Genomic DNA, 13,611 nt, shown 5'->3' on the forward strand with positions numbered 1-13,611 from the left:
ATCATATGTATTTATGCAAGTGCAAACATGTAGAAATTCATACAGACATATAAATTGTTATCTTAAAAATAGAATCACAATTATTAATTTGCAACTATATATTTAAAACTAACTGTATATAATAGATTTCTTACAGGAAAAAAAATATAGATCTAACATTTGATTTATAAATACATAATATTCCCTAGGCTGGGTACATCATAAACATTTCAATCATTCACTTTTATCTGCTCATACATACAATGATACGTCTGTAAGGGGAGTGAAAAAAGCCATCCACAAAATGTATACGTTGTATGATTCTATTTATGTTAAGTTCCAAAACAGGCAAAACTAATAATTTGTGCCAGTAAAAACCGGTATTGAAGTTACTCTTGGGGATATTGACTTAAATGGGAAATATGGAAGATTCTGAGCTTCAGTTAACATTACATTTCTTGATCTGGGGGCAGATTAAATGGATATGTTGATTATGTGCACTTTTTCTGTATGTTTGTTATTTTCCTTAAAAGTGAATAAATAAAAGTAACTGTGTTTTGTGAGCACATAGAGCCAAGTTCCCAACGATTTAGGCTATTTCAAATGAGTCTGGAAAATGAAATAAATGATTTGGTTAAAAGTGAAAATAACAGTTAATGAAACGTATGAATATCTTTAAGAAGAATAATGAACAAATTGAACAACATGCCATAAATTAAGGAATGTGATTAGGAACTCTCTGTCTCTGAGGCTAAAAACAAAAAAGCAAGAAAAACAAAACCAACAAACAGAAGAGCAGAGACAACAGGGTGGGTGGGGGGAGGGGAAGAAATCTAAAGTTCTAAGTTGGCTCCAGCCTTGAAAATTCAAAGGAATAAATTCAAGGAACCAGAACTCACCCCAGACCATTTGATAATCTATATTTTTAATGTATTTAATTTAAGACTATGCTAAAATGTGCTAGCTGTTCTCCAACTATATTTTTGCTGAAGTACAATATATTATTGGTTGAGTTAAACCTTTTTATCATAATCTATAATAAAATTTTGCTCTCAAGTTTCTTTTTCTCTTACCTGTGTAACCTGTTTAGCATCATTTATGAACTAGGCTACATTGTCTCCAGAAGACAATGGGTAGAATATCCTAGGGAAACGTCCTATTAAGTCACTAATATTCTTAGATAAACTGTAAATGTTGACCCTGAGGAGGTTGTTGAAGGAAAATATACTTTGAACACCAAATATCTCACCAGCTGGAAAGAGGAAGAAGAGTTGATAATCCCTACAGTAAAGCTATTTTCAGATGCTTCACAATAAATATTTAGGGTAATGTTAACCAAACACTAAAACCACAGCCATAAATAATGTATTTAAATGGAGCATAGAAGTGATTAATGGGGAATCACTTAACTTATTTTAGAAGTCTTAATGTCCACAAGCTTTCTAAACATAAAATGATAACTGAAAGTGTCTAACAGCTGTGCAGTTTAATATTTTCCTCCGGGAAGGTATGCTTTTCAGCTCTCATTGGAGAACTACTCCATGAAATTGTTGTTAAACAGACTTGTTAAATATTTAGAAAAATAAATATCTCATAAACTTTAGAGAAAGTAGCCCCTCATACACTGAAAACCTGTCACAAAGAAAAAAAATAGCTTAGAGGAATTTTTGCGAAGTTAAGTGGTGAGAAGAATCAACAAATATATCATAACTCATGGCTGAGTTCTTATGATAAACCTCTGTTAGTTTCACAGGCCTATTGGAAAGAATGACAACAGCAAGTAACCTGGACAACTCACATAGCCATTTATCTGCTGCTGAATAACCACAGAGAACACTACTACAAATCACGTTTGACTTATATACACTTATAGCATGATTCTTTATATATTAAAAAAATGACATTGGCAAGTTACAACATATTGATATTTTATTTTTCTCATTTCTAATATATATTATCACTTAAATATAATGTTGCCAAGGTTTATTTTAGCAAAAAGAAAGTAGAGGTGTGCAGAAATTATTTAAAAGTGGATTTTAGTACATTTATTATGAAATAAAAAAATATAATCCATTTATGGAAGTACTGTATAGTTGGTCTAAAACTGTTTTTGGTGCAATAATTCCTAAGTATAATATTGAGTTAGAAATATTTTGTAAAGAATTTATAATAAAATCATATAAGCCCAAATACATATCATCCTCTAAAATATTTCCATATTAAAATGTTAGGTATTCGAGGTGACTCTAGAAATGTTACATCCAAAAAATATTTGTCATTCACCAGTGATTCATAATGAAACATCGTTTTAGTCCTACAAAAATGCATGTTTTAGATTGTTTTAGATTGTTTAGAATGTTTTAGATTCTTAGAATTTTAAGTGTCTTGAATTTTGTATTCTCTGAGCATGTTCTGAGAAGAAATTTAATTTTTAAAATGGATGTAATAAAAGTGAAAATCTAAAAGACTTTTTTTGTATGCTACTGCAGTTTTCATTTAAGAGGAAAACTAGGTCTCCTTGAGTTGCAGCAAACGACAGGGTACCTTGTTTTCTATCTTCAGCTGAACATTAATATGCAAAACACAACAGAAAATGCACTTAACTTTCCTCATGTTATCATTCAAGCTAATAGTTCCCCCAAAATTCTAGTAATAAGTGTGTCAACAATGTCCTGGATATAGATATTCAGTCAGGTTTGAACATTCCACACCTAGTATTTATAAAGGATCTCATGGAAGGAAAATATCCAAATTAAGTAGTTTACAAGCCATCATCATTGTTTTGCTGAGTGATATTAGAGTCTCTATTTATTTGTGTAAATAATCATAAAACCCTTCTTTCCTTTTACCTGTTTTGCTAAATACATTATTTTGGAGAGAAATTATGATTACACATTTTTTCCTTTGATGCACATTAATGATACCTAATCAAAAATGTAACTAAAAAATTAAGCTAAGGTCAGGATTGTTTTTGATGCTATATTGCCCTAATATTTTTCTTAAAGGAATGTGTGCAATATTACATTTTTAAAGAGGAGATATTATATGTGAACATACCATGTTTGTACATTCCAAAACTTCTATTTTCAAAATATGGCAAATAATTGGCAGATTTAAAACTCAATTTACATAAAGAGTCATTAAGGAGTATTGGGTATACTGAGTCTTCAGGTCTATTCTAATCGATGGCCTTAGGCCAAGGAATGCACGTAGTAAATGAACAAAGCAAAACTTTAAGTTTCAAAGAGATCATGATGGAGAATTTTTTTATTATCAATAACTTTAATAGAATGTGGTAAACGCTGTAAAACTCTGTGAACCATTATGTGGGACTTGTTTTGTTTGAATCATAATATAGAATAACTAAATTTCACACCCTCTTCAGTAGTTTTCTTTTGCACTTAGCCTTTTTAAAAAGATAAATTATAGGACATGGTAATTATTGCATACATTTCTGTTACCGTATGAGCATTTTATCCGAATTCCTGTCAGTTTTGTACTTCAGCAAACCAAATTAATGTTCCTTTAATTTTTACTCCTAAAGTTTACAAGCCATTTCTGGGCAACTAAGGTAAGTTTCCCTTTCCCATCAGAAACTCCAATGTAGATTTCATATCCAAACAGATTTTTTTATATCTTTCCTACCTTCTGACCACCATAAAAAGAAAGAGTAAAGGGAGAGATAAAAACGGAATAAAAGTTCACCCTTTAGATACTCCCCCACAGAGTTTCTATACCGAGTTTGTGACAGCTCAACTGCGTCTTCTGTTTGTATTATTTAAAAAAAAAAAACCAAAAAACAAAAAAAACCTTTTGTTTTATTGGAGTATAATTGCTTTACAATGTTATTTTGTATATGTTATTGATGCAAACCAGATTTCTTCCTTGATGCTAAAATGAGCAAGGGAAGAGGTGACAATCTCTCCTAAGCCATCTATGGGAGTCTGTTGAAAGCCAGAAAGTTGTCATTCAACCATGCATGCTTTTTTTCTTCTGGAAACATCAACAAACATTTGATGGATAAGCAGTATATGTCACTTTATCAAAAGGAAAATACCTGTAACTCAATCTTGGACTTACATTCTAATATTAGGAAGAAGGTCGCTGAGGTAATTATGTAACAATTATGTTGAAGTTTCATATATATTTGACTAGAAACCATAAAATGTAAAAACAGTGATTATAATTATATTCATTTGGCATTGTCTAATAGATGGCAATGCTATAAACTGCTATAATTATCTTTTCTGGAAGTACTTTTTTCCCAGCCACTGGAAGTGTTCAACTATGAATGAAAGGTAGTCCTAGCAGCTATGAAAAAGGGCATCCAATAGTAAATGTGCAGTTGTACCAGATGGCATTTAAATGCCCTTGCAACATTAGTATTCTATAATACTTGCAAGTCTACATGGATGGTAGTGTTGGATTTCCTTTATTTGTGCAAAATATTAGGCCATTATCAGTTTTCTTAAAACAGTGATTTTTTTTAATTTTGTGTTTTTTAAAGGCTATCTTCACTTATCTAATGGAAAACTTTAAAAAATAGTCCATGAACTTCCCTCAAGTCTTTAACAGGAGCTAATGATATTAAACAGAGCCTCTTTATAAGAGAGAAAAATAATGGCAAGCACAGGTGGAAAGTGATGAATATAGGAGATAAAATTTAGGAGTTAGGCTTTAGTTTAAGATCAGTATTCAAGAATACGTAAAATTTGTAATAATTTTCTCTCAACTATTTAAGACAAAAAATCAATAGAAACTAAGTTGAGGGAGAAGGGTAATGGGAAAAAGCTGCAAGTTTTTAATTACCCCATAATGATAAATGACTTTCATTGTGAATTACCATCTGTGATTTCTTTCACTCTATAAATTGTAATTAAAGTTGCTAAAATAACTAGTTTATAAGTGAAAAGTTTAGGCAAAAGTTTACCTGGTATTACATCCTAACAAATCAAAATGAATAAGTTTGTGATTAAGCTCAATTGCATTACTTAATATTATTTTTTGGCCTTCCCAAAATCACAGAAAATCAGTCAGAGTCAATTGATACAGATTCAGTCATGACCATTTGCCTAAGTCCACGTGAGGAAGAAGTATTTAACATGTTTCTTGCCCTCTTGAAAACTCACAATTTATTTGTCAAAATTATGAAACATATAAAAGTAATAAAATAGTTAACTGTTAAATAATATATTGCTCACCTTAATTTACAGAACATGTCAGCAAGTAGTGCCACAAGTATAAGAAAAATAACCTGTGTAAAGTGAAACAAAAAGCAAACTTTGAAATCAAAAAGAATTGGGTTCGATAAGAAGCAAAGACAGGGACTAACCCTGCTGAAATGATTTCAACCCTTTCATCACTCTGTATATTGACTCTGAATTGCCACTGAAAATACACTCCTGTGTTTTCCAGTTGGATGTTTCATAGTTCTCTTCAGAAGTAGCAGAGTCAGCTCTTGAGTATCAGTCAACCTCTGTCAAGATTCATATTCATAATATTTTGTATCACTCCTCTCTCTGGCTTCAAATTAGAACCTTCAAGATGGCGGAGGAGTAAGACTTAGAGATCACCTTTCTCCCCATAAATACATCAAGACTACAACTACCTGTGGAACAACTCCTACAGAACACCTACGGAACATTGGCAGAAGACCTCAAACGTCCCAAAAGGCAAGAAATTTCCCTCGTACCTGGGTAGGGCAAAAGAAAAAAGGAAAAACAGAGACAAAAGAATAGGGATGGGACCTGCTCCTCTGGAACGGAGCTGTGAAGGAGGAAAAGTTTGCACACACTGGGAAACCCCTTCACTGGTGGAGACGGGGGGTAGGCGGGGAAGGAGCGACAGTGAAGAGCACAGCAACAGGGGTTCAGAGGGCAAAGTGGAGAGATTCCCGCACAGAGAATTGGTGCTTACCAGCACCAACCAGCCTGAGAAGCGTGTCTGCTCACCTGCTGGGGCTGGTTGGTGGGGGGAGCTGAGGCCCCGATTTCAGAGGTCAGATCCCAAGGAGAAGACTGGGGTTGGCTGCGTGAACACAGCTTGAAGGGCAGCTACTGCACCATAGCTAGCCTGGAGAGAGTCCGGAAAAACTTTGGACCTGCTGAAGAGGCAAGAGACCACTGTTTTGGCATGTACCAGGAGAGGGGATTCAGAACACCACCTGAACGAGCTCCAGAGGCAGGCGTGAGCTGCGGCTATTAGCGGGGACACCAGAGACAGGCATGAAATGCTAAGGCTGCTGTTGCAGTCAACAAGAATCCTGTGAGCAAGCACAGGTCACTATCCACACCTCCCCTCCTGGGAGCCTATGCAGCCCACCAATGCCAGGGGCCCATGATCCAGGGTCAACTTCCCTGGGAGAACACACGGCACACCTTAGGCTGTTGCAAAGTCATGCCGGCCTCTACTGCCACAGGCTTATCACACATGCCATACCCCTCCCTCCCCACAGCCTGAGTGAGCCAGAACCCCTGAATAAGCTGCTGATTTAACCCCCTCCTGTCTGGGTGAAGAACAGATGTCACAGGGCAACATACATGCAGAGGTGGGGCCAAATCTAAACCTGAACCCAAGGAGCTGTGTGAACAAAGAAGAGAAAGGGAAACCTCTCTGTGCAGTCTCAGGAGCAGTAGATTAAACCTCCACAATCAACGTGATGTGCCTTGCATCTGTGGAGTACCTGAATACACAAGAAATCATTCCAAAACTGAGGTAGTGGACTTTGGGAGCAACTGTAGACTTGGGGTTTGCTTTCTGTGTCTAATTTGTTTCTAGTTTTATGTTTATATTAGTTTAGTATTTAGAGCTTATTATCATTGGTAGATTTGTATATTGATTTGGTTGCTCTCTTCCTTTTTCTTTTTAAATATATATATATATATATATATATATATTTCCTTTTTCTCTTCTGTGTGTTTGTATGTTTATGCTTCTATGTGTGATTTTATCTGTATAAGTTTGCTGTTACCATTTGTCTTAGGGTTCTGTCTGTGCATTTTTTTTAGTATAGTTTTTAGTACTTCTTATAATTGGTGAATTTCTTTATTGGTTTGGATGCTCTATTCCTTTTTTTAAAGTACTTTTTAATTTTTTATTTTAACAATTTTTAAAATTTTTTATTTTAAATATTTTATTTTTTTCTTTCTTTCTTTTCTTTATGTTCTCCCTTGTCTTCTGAGCTGTGTGGCTGACAGGGTCTTGGTTCTATGGCCAGGTTTCTGGCCTGAGCCTCTGAGGTAGGAGTGCTGAGTTCAGGACATTGGTCCACTAGAGACCCCCCAGACCCTTATAATATCAATCAGCAAAAGCTCTCACAGAGATCTCCATCTCAACACTAAGACCCAGCTCTGTTAAACGACGAGCAAGTTTCAGTGCTGGACAGACTATGCCATAAAACTAGCAAGACAGGAACGCATCCCCACCCACTAGCAGAGAGGCTGCCTACAATCATAAAAAGTTCACAGACACCTCAAAGCACACCAATAGATGCAGTTCTGCACACCAGAAAGACAAGATCCAACCTCATCCATCAGAACAAAGGAACCAGTCCTTTCTACCAGGAAGCATAAACAAGCCACTGAACCAAAGTTACAAACTGGGGACAAACACCAAAAACATTGGGAAGTACGAACCTGCAGCCTGTGAAAAAGAAACCCCAAACACAGTAAGTTATGCAGAAAGAAAAGACAGAAAAATACACAGCAGATGAAGGAGCAAGATAAAAAGCCACCAGACCAAAAAAATGAAGAGGAAATAGGCAGTCTACTTGAAAAAGAATTCAGAGTAATGATAATAAAGATGAGCCAAATCATGGAAATAGAATGGAGAATATACAAGAAAAGTTTAACAAGGACCTATGAAAACTAAAGAGCAAACAAACAATGATGAACAAAACAATAAATGAAATAAAAAATTCTCTAGAAGGAATCAAGAGCAGAATAACTGAGGCAGAAGAATGAATAAGTGACCTGGAAGATAAAAGTGGAAATAACTACCACATAGCAAAAAGAAAAAAAAAAAAAAAAAAGAAAGAAAAAGAAAAAGAAAAGAATGAAAAGAATTGAGGACAGTTTCAGAGACCTCTGGAACAACATTAAATGCATCAACATTCGAATTAAAGGGGTCCTAGAAGAACAGGAGAAAAAGAAAGGGACTGAGGAAATATTTGAAGAGATTATGGCTGAAAACTTCCCTAATATGGGAAAGGAAATACTTAATCAAGTGCAAGAAGTGCAGAGAGTCCCATACAGGATAAATCCAAGGAGAAACATGCCAAGACACATGTTTGGTTCTTTGAGAAGATAAAATTGAAAAACCATTAGCGTGACTCATCAAGAAAAAAAGGGAGAGGACTCAAATCAACAGAATTAGAAGTGAAAAAGGAGAGGTAACAACTGACACTGCAGAAACACAAAGGATCATGAGAGATTACTACAAGCAACTATATGTCAATAAAATGGATAACCTGGAAGAAATAGACATATCTTAGAAAAGCACAACTTTCTTAGACTGAACCAGGAAGAAATATAAAATATAAACAGACCAATCACAAACACTGAAATTGAAACTGTGATTAAAAATCTTCCAACAAAAAAAAGTCCAGGACCACATGGCTTCACAGGCGAATTCTATTAAGCATTTAGAAGAGAGCTAACACCTATCCTTCTCAAACTCTTCCAAAATAAAGCAGAGGGAGGGACACTCCCAAACTCATTCTATGAGGACACCATTACCCTGATAAGAAAAACAGATGAAGATGTCACAAAGAAAAAAGACTACAGGCCAATATCACTAATGAACATAGATGTAAAAATACTCATCAAAATACTAGCAAACAGAATCCAACAGCACACTAAGGATCATACACCACAATCAACTGGGTTTTATCCCAGGAAGGCAAGGACTCTTCAATATACACAAATCAATCAGTGTGATAAACCATATTAACAAATTCAAAGATAAAAAACATATGATCATCTCAATAGTTGCAGAAAAAGCCTTCAACAAGATTCAACATGGGTTTATGACAAAAACCCTCCAGAAAGCAGACATAGAGGGAACTTGGCTCAACATAAGAGAGGTCATATATGACAAACCCACAGCCAACATTGTTCTCAGTGGTGAAAATCTGAAACCATTTCAACTAAGATCAGGAACAGGACAAGGTTGCCCACTCTCACCACTATTATTCAATATAGTTTTGGAAGTTTTAGCCACAGCAATCAGAGAAGAAAAAGAAATAAAATAATCCAAATCTGAAAAGAAGAAGAAAAACTGTCACTGTTTGCAGATGACATGATACTATACATAGAGAATCCTAAAGATGCTACCAGAAAACTACTAGAGCTAATCAATGAATTTGGTAAAGTAGCAGGATACAAAATTAATGCACAGAAATCTCTTGCTTTGCTATACACTAATGATGAAGAGCCTTAAAGAGAAATTAAGGAAGCACTCTCATTTACCACTGCAACAAAATGAATAAAATACCTAGGAATAAACCTGCCTAAGGAGACAAAATCCTGTATGTAGAAAATTATAAGACACTGATGAAATAAATTAAATATGATACAAACAGATGGAGAGATATACCAAGTTCTTGGATTGGAAGAATCAACATTGTGAAAATGACTCTACTACTCAAAGCAATCTACAGATTCAATGCAATCCCTAGTTAACTATCAATGAAATTTTTCACAGAACTAGAACAAAAAAATTCACAATTTGTGTGGAAAGACAAAAGACACTGAATAGCGAAAGCAATCTTGAGAAAGAAAAACAGAGCTGGAGGAATCAGGGTCCCTGACTTCAGAGTATAGTACAAAGCTACAGTAATCAAGACAGTATGGTACTGACACAAAAACAGAAATATAGATCAATGGAACACGATAGAAAGCCCAGAGATAAACCCATGAATATATGGTCACCTTATCTTTGATAAAGGAGGTAAGAATATACAATGGAGAAAAGACAGCCTCTTCAAACAGTGGTGCTGGGGAAACTGGACAGCTACATGTAAAAGAATGAAATTAGAACACTCCCTTACATCATATACAAAAATAAACTCAAAATGGATTAAATACCTAAATATAAGGCCAGACACTATAAAACTCTTAGAACAAAACATAGGCAGAACATTCTATGACAAAAATCACAGGAAGATCCTTTTGACCCACCTCCTAGAGAAATGGATATAAAAACAAAAATAAACAAATGAGACCTAATAAAACTTAAAAGATTTTGCACAGTAAAGGAAATCATAAGCAACATGAAAAAACAACCCTCACAATGGAACATATTTTCAAATGAAGCAACTGACAAAGGATTAATCTCCAAAATTTACAAACAGCTCATGCAGCTCAATATCAAAACAAACAAACAAAAATCCAAATATAAGCAGAAGACCTAAATAGACATTTCTCCAAAGAAGATATACAGATTGCCAACAAACACATGAAAGGATGCTCAACATCATTAATAATTAGAGAAATGAAAATCAAAATGCTAATGAGGTATCACCTCACACCAGTCAGTATGGCCACCATCAAAACGTCTACAAACAATGCTGGAGAGGGTGTAGAGAAAAGGCAACCCTCTTGCATTGTTGGTGGGAATGTAAATTGGTACAGCCACTATGGAGAGCAGTATGGAGGTTCCTTCAAACACTAAAAATAGAACTACCAATGGCCCAGCAATCCCACTACTGAGTATATACCTCGAGACAACCATAATTCAAAAAGATTTATGTACCACAATTTTCATTGAAGCACTATTTACAATAGTCAGGACATGGAAGGAACCTAAGCGTCCAATGACAGATGAATGGATAAAGAAGATATCGTATATATATATATATATATATATATATATATATATATATATATATATATATATATATACAATGGACTATTACTCAGCCATAATAAGAACTGAAATTGAGTTATTTGTAGTGAGGTGGATGGACCTAGAGTGTGTCATACAGAGTGAAGTAAGTCAGAAAGAGAAAAACAAATATTGTATGCTGACACATATATATGGAATCTAAACTAAAGTAAAAGGTTTTGAAGAACCTAGAGGCAGGACAGCAATAAAGATGCAGATGTAGAGAATGGACTTGTAGACACGGGGAGGGGGCAGGGTAAGCTGGGACGAATTGAGAGAGTGGCATGGACATATACACACTACCAAATGTAAAGTAGATAGCTAGTGGGAGGTAGCCTCATAGCACAGGAAGATCAGCTTGGTGCTTTGTGACCACCTAGAGGGGTGGGATAGGGAGGGTGGGAGGGAGACAGAGGAGGGAGGGGATATGGAGATATATGTATACGTATAGCTGGTTCACTTTGTTATACAGCAGACACTAACACAGCAATCTATTATACTCCAATAACTATGTTAAAAAATAATAATTGGGTTCAATTTAGGCTCTCTCACTTATTTTGTTAAGCAGTACTTTAACATCGCTGAGCTTAAATTCTCCTAACATAAAATAATGGTGCTAACTCCAATTTCAGTTATGAGATAGTCTGTAATAAAAATTAGCAAACATCTATCACACAGTTGTGTTCTAAATGTTATTTATACCAACAAAAAAAAGATATATTTCTTACTAGTCAGGGAAGATTATGTTCCAGTATCAAAGTACAAAAGTCATGGTATATTAGATGTAATGTGTAAAGGTGGACACCCATCTTCTGGTCATATTTTTTAGGAGGATGTGGGGGAAACTATTTAATAAGTTATTAAAAATCACAGTCAAATCTGTGTGTCAGGAAGCCCGGGCACATGTCCTCGGCTGCACGCATTTGTTGCAATTAGATTTAGTCTATTTTCCCTTTGTGGGAGGGAAAAATTCACAGGAAAAAATATTCAGTAAAGTGTATGATTTTATCTTCTACCTTTGACCAGAATAGAACTGTCATAAAACACACTGTTTCTTTTTAGAGAATTCTGAATATAATGAAGACCAATTATTTTCTTCAGCATCTACCTCAACTCACTAGAGGGTTTAGGTAATTAGACGTATGCAGTCATTTTAATTTTTTTCTGTTTAACACTGATTTAACTAATTTAAACAATAATACAATTATATTGGACATTTTGAAGGCAGAGATATTTGCTTCATTTCCATAGTTTCAAATGTCACAAAATGCCAGTTAATTAATTGCCCTTATTCACACCATGTGATTGCATGTTATTTTCAACACATAATATTTCATATATATGTGTATAAGTGTGTGTATTAAAACTCTATTATAAATCAGATATGTTATTCCAAGAAAAAAAAATAGTGGCTTCTGGAATATAAAAACTGATGCATTTATTCATGCTTTGATTAGAACAAACATACAAACAAACAAAAAACAAGTCTCATCAATATGTATTAGAATTGCAATACATTGAGATTGCAAGGTGTTTCTGAACATGGACTTGTGATATAGATTATACAGCATTTCCAGATACCTCTATCCTTCAATTTCACATAATATCTAAACACCTTACTATAAAAATAATAACTTTACTTGTCCCTTCCCTGTAGTGCTTGCCAAACATAGAGGCCGTGATCAAGGTAAGAAAAATATAGCATGAGAGACCACAAAAAGTATGACTAATTAATTTTATACATCAGAAGGTTTTTAGTGAGAGCTGCTATGATCAATTCACTTTTTCATATATCAAGATATAAAACATGTGTGCATCACTTTTCAAGGAAAAATTTTATTCACATTTAAAGAAAATTATGTTGTATATGTTAAAGTGTACACTACAAACACACAGTAAGATCCAGGAAAATTTAGAAATTTCATGTTAAAGTTCACCCAAAATGCATTAATTCAGACATTCAGGAAACACATTAATTATACATGCCAGACACTTTGTGTAGAGATGAGTGGATAGAAATGATTAAATAATAATTGAAGCCATGGAAGCTCACAGTCAGGTATATAAAAGAAAGAAAAAAAAATATGACCTTAGTCTAATAATTACACTAATCTACTTAAAGTAAGGAAAATTTACAAGAAAGACAGTTAATCCATTTTGTGGTAATCAAGAACAACTTCTTATAGAAAGGGGCACTTCTAGAATTTGAAACAATTTTAGCAATTAAGCCAAGAACTAATTTAAAAAAATGGATTATGTACATGCAAAAAATATCTTGTGTTGTGGATACTATTGTATGCTTATTGGTCAACATTCACTTTCATTGTTCAGAGAACCTCAATTTTGTTCAGATATCGCTCAACCAACAAAATGCATGAGGACAAGAGAAGTTATTCTTCCATTCAAACCCCCTTAGAAATAATTCAATTTGTTCTTGTCCACTCTTAGTAAAAGGCCAAGCTTTTATTCAGTAAGTTGTTAAAACAATAGATTTGACCTTCATCAGTGTTTAACAAACTCAGATGGGATAGAATATATAACTTAGTATTATATTATTAGAATTATATGTATGTATATATATGTTATAATCATATCATATATAATATAGATTATAATCAATAATAGTATTGCATCAATTATATAAATTATGTTAATATTCTATATCTATATATTATAAATCTATATCAATATTGTAATATACATATAATATAATGTATATGTCATAGAACCTTTCAGATACATCAATAA

This window comes from Hyperoodon ampullatus (genome assembly GCF_949752795.1).
Source record: "Hyperoodon ampullatus genome assembly, chromosome: 17".
Taxonomy (NCBI): Eukaryota; Metazoa; Chordata; class Mammalia; order Artiodactyla; family Ziphiidae; genus Hyperoodon; species Hyperoodon ampullatus.